Raw genomic sequence first — 9,257 nt, forward strand, 5'->3', positions numbered from 1 at the left:
CCGCTATTGGTTATTGACTAGAGACATGTCTCGGTCATGTCTACATAGTTCTCGAACCCATAGGGTCCGCACGCTTAAAGTTCGGTGATGATCGGTATTATGCGTTTATGTGTTGTGATGTAGGGAAGGTAGTTTGGAGTCCCGGATGTGATAACGTACATGAAGAGGAGTCTCGAAATGGTCAATACATAAAGATTGATATATTGGATGGCTATATTCGGATACCAGAAGTGTTCCAGGTGATTTCGGAGAAAACCGGAGTGCCGGACAGTTACCAGAACCCCCCGGGAGAACTAATGGGCCACATGGGCCTTAGTGGAGAGAGAGAGAGGGCCGACTAGGGCAGGCCGCACGCCCCCTCCCCCTCTGGTCTGAATTGGACTGGGGAAGGGGGGGGGGGGCGGCGCCCCCCTTTCCTTCTCTCTCTCCTCCTTCCTTTCCCCCTCCTAATAGGAGTACGAAAGGGGAGTCCTACTCCTACTAGGAGGAGGACTCCTCCTCTCCTGGCGCACCACAAGGGCCGGCCGACATCCCCCTTGCTCCTTTATATACGGGGGCAGGGGGCACCCCAAAACACACAAGTTGACATTGTTTAGCCATGTGCGGTGCCCCCATCCATTGTTACACACCTTGGTCATATCATCGTAGTGCTTAGGCGAAGCCCTGCGCCGTTAACTTCATCATCCCGGTCACCACGACGTCGTGCTGACGAAACTCTCCCGCGGCCTCAATTGGGTCAAGAGTACGAGGGACGTCCCCGACCTGAACATGTGCTGATCGCGGAGGTGTTGTATATTCGGTACTAAGATCGGTCGGATCGTGAAGACATACGACTACATCAACTGCGTTGTCATAACGCTTCTGCTTTTGGTCTACGAGGGTATGTGGACACACTCTCCCCTCTCATTGCTATGCATCACATAGATAGATCTTGCGTGATCGTAGGATTTTTTTTGAAATTACTGTGTTCCCCAACAGTGGCATCCGAGCCAGGTTTATGCGTAGATGTTATATGCACGAGTAGAACACAAAGTGTTGTGGACTATAATAGTTATACTGCTTACCAGTGTGTCATACTTTGATTCGGCAGTATTGTTGGACGAAGCAGCTCAGACCGACATTACGCGTACGCTTACGCGAGACTAGTTCTACCGACGTGCTTTGCACAAAGGTGGCTGGTGAGTGTCTGTTTCTCCAACTTTAGTTGAATCAAGTGCGGCTACGCCCGGTCCTTGTTGAAGGTTAAAATAACACACTTGACAAAAAATCATTATGGTTTTGATGCGTAGGTAAGAACGGTTCTTTCTAGAAGCCCGTAGCAGCCACGTAAAACTTGCAACAACAAAGTAGAGGATGTCTAACTTGTTTTTGCAGGACTTGCTGTGATGTGATATGGTCAAGCATGATGTGATATAAATTGTTGTATGAGATGATCATGTTTTTTAACAAAGTTATCAGCAACTGGCAGGAGCCATATGGTTGTTGCTTTATTGTATGCAATGCAATCGCCATGTTTGTTTTAATTTATCACTAAGCAGTAGCGATAGTTTAAGTAACAATAGGTGGTGAAACAACAACGATGCCACGATGAAGATCAAGGTGTCATGCCGGTGACGTTGGAGATCATGGCGATGCTTCGGTGATGGAGATCATGAGCACAAGATGATGATGGCCATATCATGTCACATATTTTAATTGCATGTGATGTTTATCCTTTATGCATCTTATTTTGCTTAGAACGTCGGTAGCATTATAAGATGATCCCTTACTAAATTTCAAGGTATAAGTGTTCTCCCTGAGTATGCACTGTTGCTACAGTTCGTCGTGCCGAGACACCACATGATGATCGGGTGTGATAAGCTCTACGTTCACATACAACGGGTGCAAGCCAGTTTTGCACATGCAGAATACTCAGGTTAAACTTGATGAGCCTAGCATATGCAGATATGGCCTTGGAACACTAAGACCGAAAGGTCGAGCGTGAATCATATAGTAGATATGATCAACATAGTGATGTTCACCATTTAAAACTACTCCATCTCATGTGATGATCGAACATGGTTTAGTTGATTTGGATCATGTGATCACTTAGATGATTAGAGGGATGCCTATCTAAGTGGGAGTTCTTAAGTAATATAATTAATTGAACTTTAATTTATCATGAACTTAGTACCTGATAGTATTTTGCATGTCTATGTTGTTGTAGATCAATGGCCCGTGCTACCGTTCCTTTGAATTTTAATGCGTTCCTAGATAAAGCTAAGTTGAAAGATGATGGCAGCAACTACACGGACTGGGTTCATAACTTGAGGATTATCCTCATTGCTGCATAGAAGAATTACATCCTGGAAGCACCCGCTAGGTGCCAGGCCTGCTGCTGATGCTACTAATGACGTTAAGAATGTCTGACAGAGCAAAGCTGATGACTACGCGATAGTTCAGTGTGCCATGCTTTATGGCTTAGAATCGGGACTTCAACGATGTTTTGAACGTCATGGAGCATATGAGATGTTCCAAGAGTTGAAGTTAATATTTCAAGCAAATGCCCGAGTTGAGAGATATGAAGTCTCCAACAAGTTCTACTACTTCAAAATGGAGGAGAATAGTTCTGTGAGTGAACACATACTCAAAATGTCTAGGTATCATAATCACTTGACTCAGCTGGGAGTTGATCTTCCAGTTGATTGTGTCATTGACAGAGTTCTTCAATCACTTCCACCAAGCTATAAAGGCTTTGTGATGAACTATAATATGCAAGGGATGGACAAGACTGTTCCCGAGCTCTTCGTGATGCTAAAGGCCGCGGAGGTAGAAATCAAAAAGGAGCATCAAGTTTTGATGGTTAATAAGACCACTGGTTTCAAGAAAAATGGCAAAGGGAAGAAAGGGAACTTCAAGAAGAACGACAAAAAGGTTGCTGCTCAAGAGAAGAAACCCAAGTTTGGACCTAAGCCTGAAATTGAGTGCTTCTACTCCCAAGGGACTAGTCACTGGAAGCGGAACTGCCCCGAGTATTTGGCGGACAAGAAGGATGGCAAAGTGAAAGGTATATTTGATATACATGTTATTGATGTGTACTTAACTAATGCTCGCAGTAGCGCCTGGGTATTTGATACTGGTTCTGTTGCTCATATTTGCAACTCGGAATAGAGGCTACGAATTAAGAGAAGATTGGCTAAGCACGAGGTGACGATGCTCGTGGGAAATGGTTCCAAAGTCGATGTGATCGCGGTCGGCACGCTACCTCTACATGTACCTTCGGGATTAGTTTTAGACCTGAATAATTTTTATTTGGTGCCAGCGTTGCACATGAACATTATATCTGGATCTTGTTTGATGCGAGACGTTATTCATTTAAATCAGAGAATAATGGTTGTTCTATTTATATGAGTAATATCTTTTATGGTCATGCACCCCTGCTAAGTGGTCTATTTTTGTTGAATCTCGATAGTAGTGATACACATATTCATAGTGTTGAAGCCAAAAGATTGAAGTTTAATAATGATAGTGCAACTTATTTGGGGCACTGCCGTTTAGGTCATATCGGTATAAAGCGCATGAAGAGTGGGCAAGATGACATAATTATGAATCACTTGGTGCTCGCGAACCGTGCCTTATGGGCAAGATGACTAAAACTCCATTCTCCAGAACAATGGAACGAGCTACTGACTTGTTGGAAATAATACATACCGATGTATGCGGTCCAATGAGTATTGATGCTCGTGGTGGGTATCGTTACTTTCTTACCTTCACAGATGATTTGAGCAGATGTGGTTATATCTACTTAATGAAGCATAAGTCTGAAACATTTGAAAAATTCAAAGAATTTCAGAGTGAAGTGGAAAATCACCGTAACAAGAAAATAAAGTTTCTACAATCTGATCGTGGAGGGGAATATTTGGGTTACGAGTATGGTCTTCATTTGAACTAACATGGGATAGTTTCACAATTAACGCCATCTGGAACACCACAGCGAAATGGTGTGTTCGAACATCGTAATCGTACTTTATTAGATATGGTGCGATATATGATGTCTCTTACTGATTTACCGTTATCATTTTGGGGTTATGCTTTAGAGATGGCTGCATTCACTTTAAATAGGGCACCATCTAAATACGTTGAGGTGACGCCTTATGAACTGTGGTTTGGCAAGAAACCAAGTTGTCGTTTCTTGAAGTTTGGGGCTGCGATGCTTATGTGAAAAAGCTTCAACCTGATAAGCTCGAACCCAAATCGGAGAACTGTAGAACTTGATGAGGTAACTGTACCTGCTCCCTTATTGGAAAGTAGTTCATCGCAGAAATCAGTTCCTGTGATTCCTACACCAATTAGTGAGGAAGGTAATGATGATGATCATGAAGCTTCAGATCAAGTTACTACCGAACCTCGTAGGTCTTCCAGAGTAAGATCCGCACCAGAGTGGTACGGAATCCTGTTCTAGAAGTCATGTTACTAGACCATGATGAACCTATGAACTATGAGGAAGCAATGATGAGCCCATATTCCGTGAAATGGCACGAGGCCATGAAATCTGAGATGGGATCCATATACGAGAACAAAGTGTGGACTTTGGTGGAATTGCCTGATGATCCACAAGCCATATAAAATAAATGGATCTTTAAGAAGAAGACCGACGCAGACGGTAATGTTACTGTTTACAAAGCTCGACTTGTTGCAAAAGGTTTTCAACAAGTTGACTACAATGAGACTTTCTTACCCGTAGCGATGCTTAAGTTTGTCCGAATCATGTTAGCAATTTCTGCATTTTATGATTATGAAATTTGGCAAATGGATGCAAAACTACATTCCTGAATGGATTTCTGGAAGAAGAGTTGTATATGATGAAACCGGAAGGTTTTGTTGATCCAAAGGGTGCTAACAAAGTGTGCAAGCTCCAGCGATCCATTTATAGACTGGTGCAAGCCTCTCGGAGTTGGAATAAATGCTTTGATAACTGTGATCAAAGCATATGTTTATACATACTTTTGGAGAAGCCCGTATTTACAAGAAAGTGAGTGGGAGCTCTGTAGCATTTCTGATCTTCTATGTAGATGACATATTGTTGATTGGAAATGATATAGAATTTCTGGATATCATAAAGGATACCTGAATAAGAGTTTTTCTATGAAATACCTTGGAGAAGCTGCTTACATATTGCGCATCAAGATCTATAAAGATAGATCAAGACGCTTAACTGGACTTTCGCAAAGCACATACCTTGATAAAGTTTTGAAGAAGTTCAACATGGATCAGTCAAAGAAAGGGTTCTTGCCTGTGTTACAAGGTGTGAAGTTGAGTCAGACTCAAAGCCCGACCACCGCAGAAGATAGAGAGAAAATGAAAGTCATTCCCTATGCTTCAGCCATAGGTTCTATTACGTATGCAATGCTATGTACCAGACCTGATGTATGTCTTGCTATAAGCATAGCAGGAAGGTACCAAAGTCATCCCGGAGTGGAGCACTGGACATCGGTCAAGAACATCCTGAAATATTTGAAAAGGACTAAGGATATGTTTCTCGTTTATGGAGGTGAAAAAGAGCTCGTCGTAAATGGTTATGTCGATCCAAGCTTTGACACTGATTTGGATGACTCTAAGTCGCAAACTGGATACGTATTTTTATTGAATGGAGGAGTTGTCAGTTGGTGCAGTTCCAAGCAGAGCATCGTGGCGGGATCTATGTGTGAAGCGGAGTACATTGCTGCTTCAGAAGCAGCGAATGAAGGAGTTTGGATGAAGGAGTTCATATCCGATCTAGGTGTCATACCTAGTGCATCGGGTCCAATGAAAATCTTTTGTGACAATACTGGTGCAATTGCCTTGGCAAAGGAATCCAGATTTCACAAGAGAACCAAGCACATCAAGAGACGCTTCAATTCCATCCACCATCAAGTGTCGGAAGGGGACATAGAGATTTTCAAGATACACACGGATCTGAATATTGCAGACCAATTGACTAAGCCTCTTCCACGAGCAAAACATGATTAGCACCAAAGCTCCATGTGTGTTAGAATCATTACTATGTAATCTAGATTTTTGACTCTAGTGCAAGTGTGAGACTGAAGGAAATATGCCCTAGAGGCAATAATAAAGTTATTATTTATTTCCTTAATTCATGATAAATGTTTATTATTCATGCTAGAATTGTGTTAACCCGAAACTTAGTACATGTGTGAATACATAGACAAAAACTATCTATCTATCCATCTATCTATCTATCTATACCTATACTAATTTGTGACTCCCTAGAAATTACTGTGTTAATCAGAATTTACGAGCCGTAGATCTGAGATGGGACCAAGTTATTACGGTGTAGATTAATTTTCGTCAAAAAGAAAAGTTTCAGCCAGATTAGTGCGGCTGAAAAGAAAAAAAACAAAAAGCCCGCCATCTTTGAAGCCCAAGTAGAGGCCCATAACTCTCTCACGGAAGTACTCTCTCAATTTCTCAGCTCTCTCTTCCTCTCTCATATCTTTCTCTCCAAAACAGACCAGGCCTCGCCCCCGTAGGTCTCCTTCCGTCCTTCCGTTCGCCGCCCTTCCCAACTGTAGGATCATCCAGCTTCCCCAACCGCTGCCCTTCCTTGCCGCATCTTATCCACGTTGGAATCGATCCGAAAAAACTAGGTATGATTTTATCCATCCTCTACTGCTGCTAGGTATTCATCCACATTGGAATCGGTCTAAAAAAACTAGGTACAATCCAACTATACTGCTGCTAGGTACCATCCAATCCATCTTCCCCAGCTGCTTGGGATGGAACTTTCAACTTCTTGCCACACAATAATCCAACATATATTTTCAGGACCAGATGAATATGTCCATTGTAGTTGATGGAGCGGAGGTGTACCATGTGTCATGATGGTTTGAAGCAGATTGGATGTCCGTCTGTGTCAATCCAGCTGCCTAGCAAACAACGATGGAGATTTGGTAGCAAAGTTGTTTACATGCTTGACACCGTTTAATTTTTATCGCCGCTCACCCCTGTATTTTGAAGAATTTTCTGATTTGGATAACTTCTACTCATATAATTTATCTCTAATACATTGTCCAGATGGCTGATGCAAGCTCTGCAATTTTCTAAGGAAGATTTGTGGTAAGTGCATATCTAAGTAAACTGGGATGGACTAATATTTGTTTATCATTTTATCACTTTATTATATAAAAGTCCTTGATGCACATAGTGGGCAGTCATGTACAGCTGATATAGTTGATGTTTGATAACAGTTGGTTCAAGATATGTGGCCTTTTGCATTTTTCAAGACCTATCCATTTTCTGAGTTCTGCTAAGCCGGTAAAGACAATAGATCAAGATATTTCGGTACCTACGGGTTCTTTGTTATTTGAGGACAAAGCATTAAACATGTTCTAGTTTCCATCCCATTACATGTAGATTAGTTATTTATTGAGTTACTAGAAACGGTTTAAGGTTCCAATTTATTCTCAGTTATGTTGTGAAGGGTTGCACATGTGAATTGACATAGCAAACCACTTATGTTGATATGCCTAAAGCATGTACATTTACTTTCCTATTATGAAAAAACTTCAATCATCAATTTACTGGGTCAAAGAAACCATTCGTTATATCAGTTTTTGTTGGTGCTGAACGCAGACTATACAAAGTGTTCCCAGCTTATTATAATTTGGTATACTGTAGATATGGCGTGTGTAGTTTTTTTGTGTTAAATCTTCCACCAGAAAATGTTATTTCGGAAGGTTGGTGCTGACACCCAATAAGATCCTCCTAGATCTGCCCTCTGTCGAGCACATTACTTGGTGGATATGACGGGCAAACTTCAGTTTCAGGGAGAGTACAGTTTTGGCATGTTATTATTCTTATGAAGAATAATCTCCCCTTGCGCCTAACATACATAGGATTGTTGGATCATCACAAGATTTACTTTATGAGTAGGGACGTAACTTTATTTCCACAAATTCATCTACAATCATGCATCGATCCATAGGTACACATATTAGATGAAAAAACTGTTATAGGCTCACTATATACGTGAACATATCTGGAGCCTATGGAATGTTGAATGGTAAAGAGGGATTTATCGTTTCACTTTACTCGACATATTAATTCTTTATCCCTGGCTTCTAATTATTGTGAAAGAAGGCTTCTTTAGCTTTTAGTCGGTGTCTAATTAAACTATATTCCAATACCTGATGAAAATGTTAATTCATCCAACATTTCAGACTACTTTTGTCCGTGCTTCATGTAGGTATTTTTACCCACAAAACAACCTATGACTGAACAATATATTTTATGCTTTATCTCGATGGTACTCACTAATACAAATATGGAATTGATGGATATGTATAATTAATGGATGCATAGTTACATAATTGATGATGAATAGACTGAATAAATAGATGCATACATGAATGATTGGATTCTCGGTGGAGAAGCCACATATGCCTCCCTATGTCTTCTGGATCATCCCTGAATCAGAGATCACACAAACTCTTGATGTTCTCAGTTGAGCTTCCTGATATGACTAATGCAATTTGCTTAGATTTAATATTACATGCTACCACAGGTTGTCTCCAGCGAGCTGATTTGCTCTGTTTGTAGTGAATTAGGCATCTGCTCAAGTCTTGAAGATGACTCTAGCACTAAAGTACAATAGCTTTTGATATATTCACCATTATGCAAATTTTGTTCTTTGATCTTCTCTGTCAGTGAACTGATCGCTACTTGCAGGAAAAGGTGTCGGTCGGCAGGGGTAATAGTGCATCAATGAAGGTCAGAACAGGTCTGAAACATGAGTAGCAAACTCACAGGTTCGTTCACGGGCAGACTACGAGGGTTTTGTTAACATTAATTGGATCTTTTCTTGGAAAAAAACTGTGAGGGGTTGCCGTATGCCAATATCACCAAAAGTGCGAGTTCAGGGAGTAAATTTCTTCTTTATACTTGATCAAGTATACCTCCATGTTGATAGACCACTCAATATTTTTTAAGCGTCTCTAGATTATAATATGGTTGTCTGTGACCAAAGAACTACTGCAAAGCATACATAAGTGGTATTGTAGCTTAAAGCAAAAAAAATTGGAAATGCTATTTGGATAGGAAAAAGTTTATAGCTTAGATGATACTAATTCCACCTCCAGTATGATCGTATTTCTCTATAAGATATGGCCATACGATGTGAAATAACACTCAATTTTCCCATGTATGTTAGATGAAACGCACAAGGAAAAAAGTCGTGGACTCACTTGCAGGTGCCTAATGTGTCCTTTTGTTAAGTAGCA

The sequence above is a fragment of the Triticum dicoccoides genome, chromosome 1B (assembly GCF_002162155.2).
Source record: "Triticum dicoccoides isolate Atlit2015 ecotype Zavitan chromosome 1B, WEW_v2.0, whole genome shotgun sequence".
NCBI lineage: Eukaryota > Viridiplantae > Streptophyta > Magnoliopsida > Poales > Poaceae > Triticum > Triticum dicoccoides.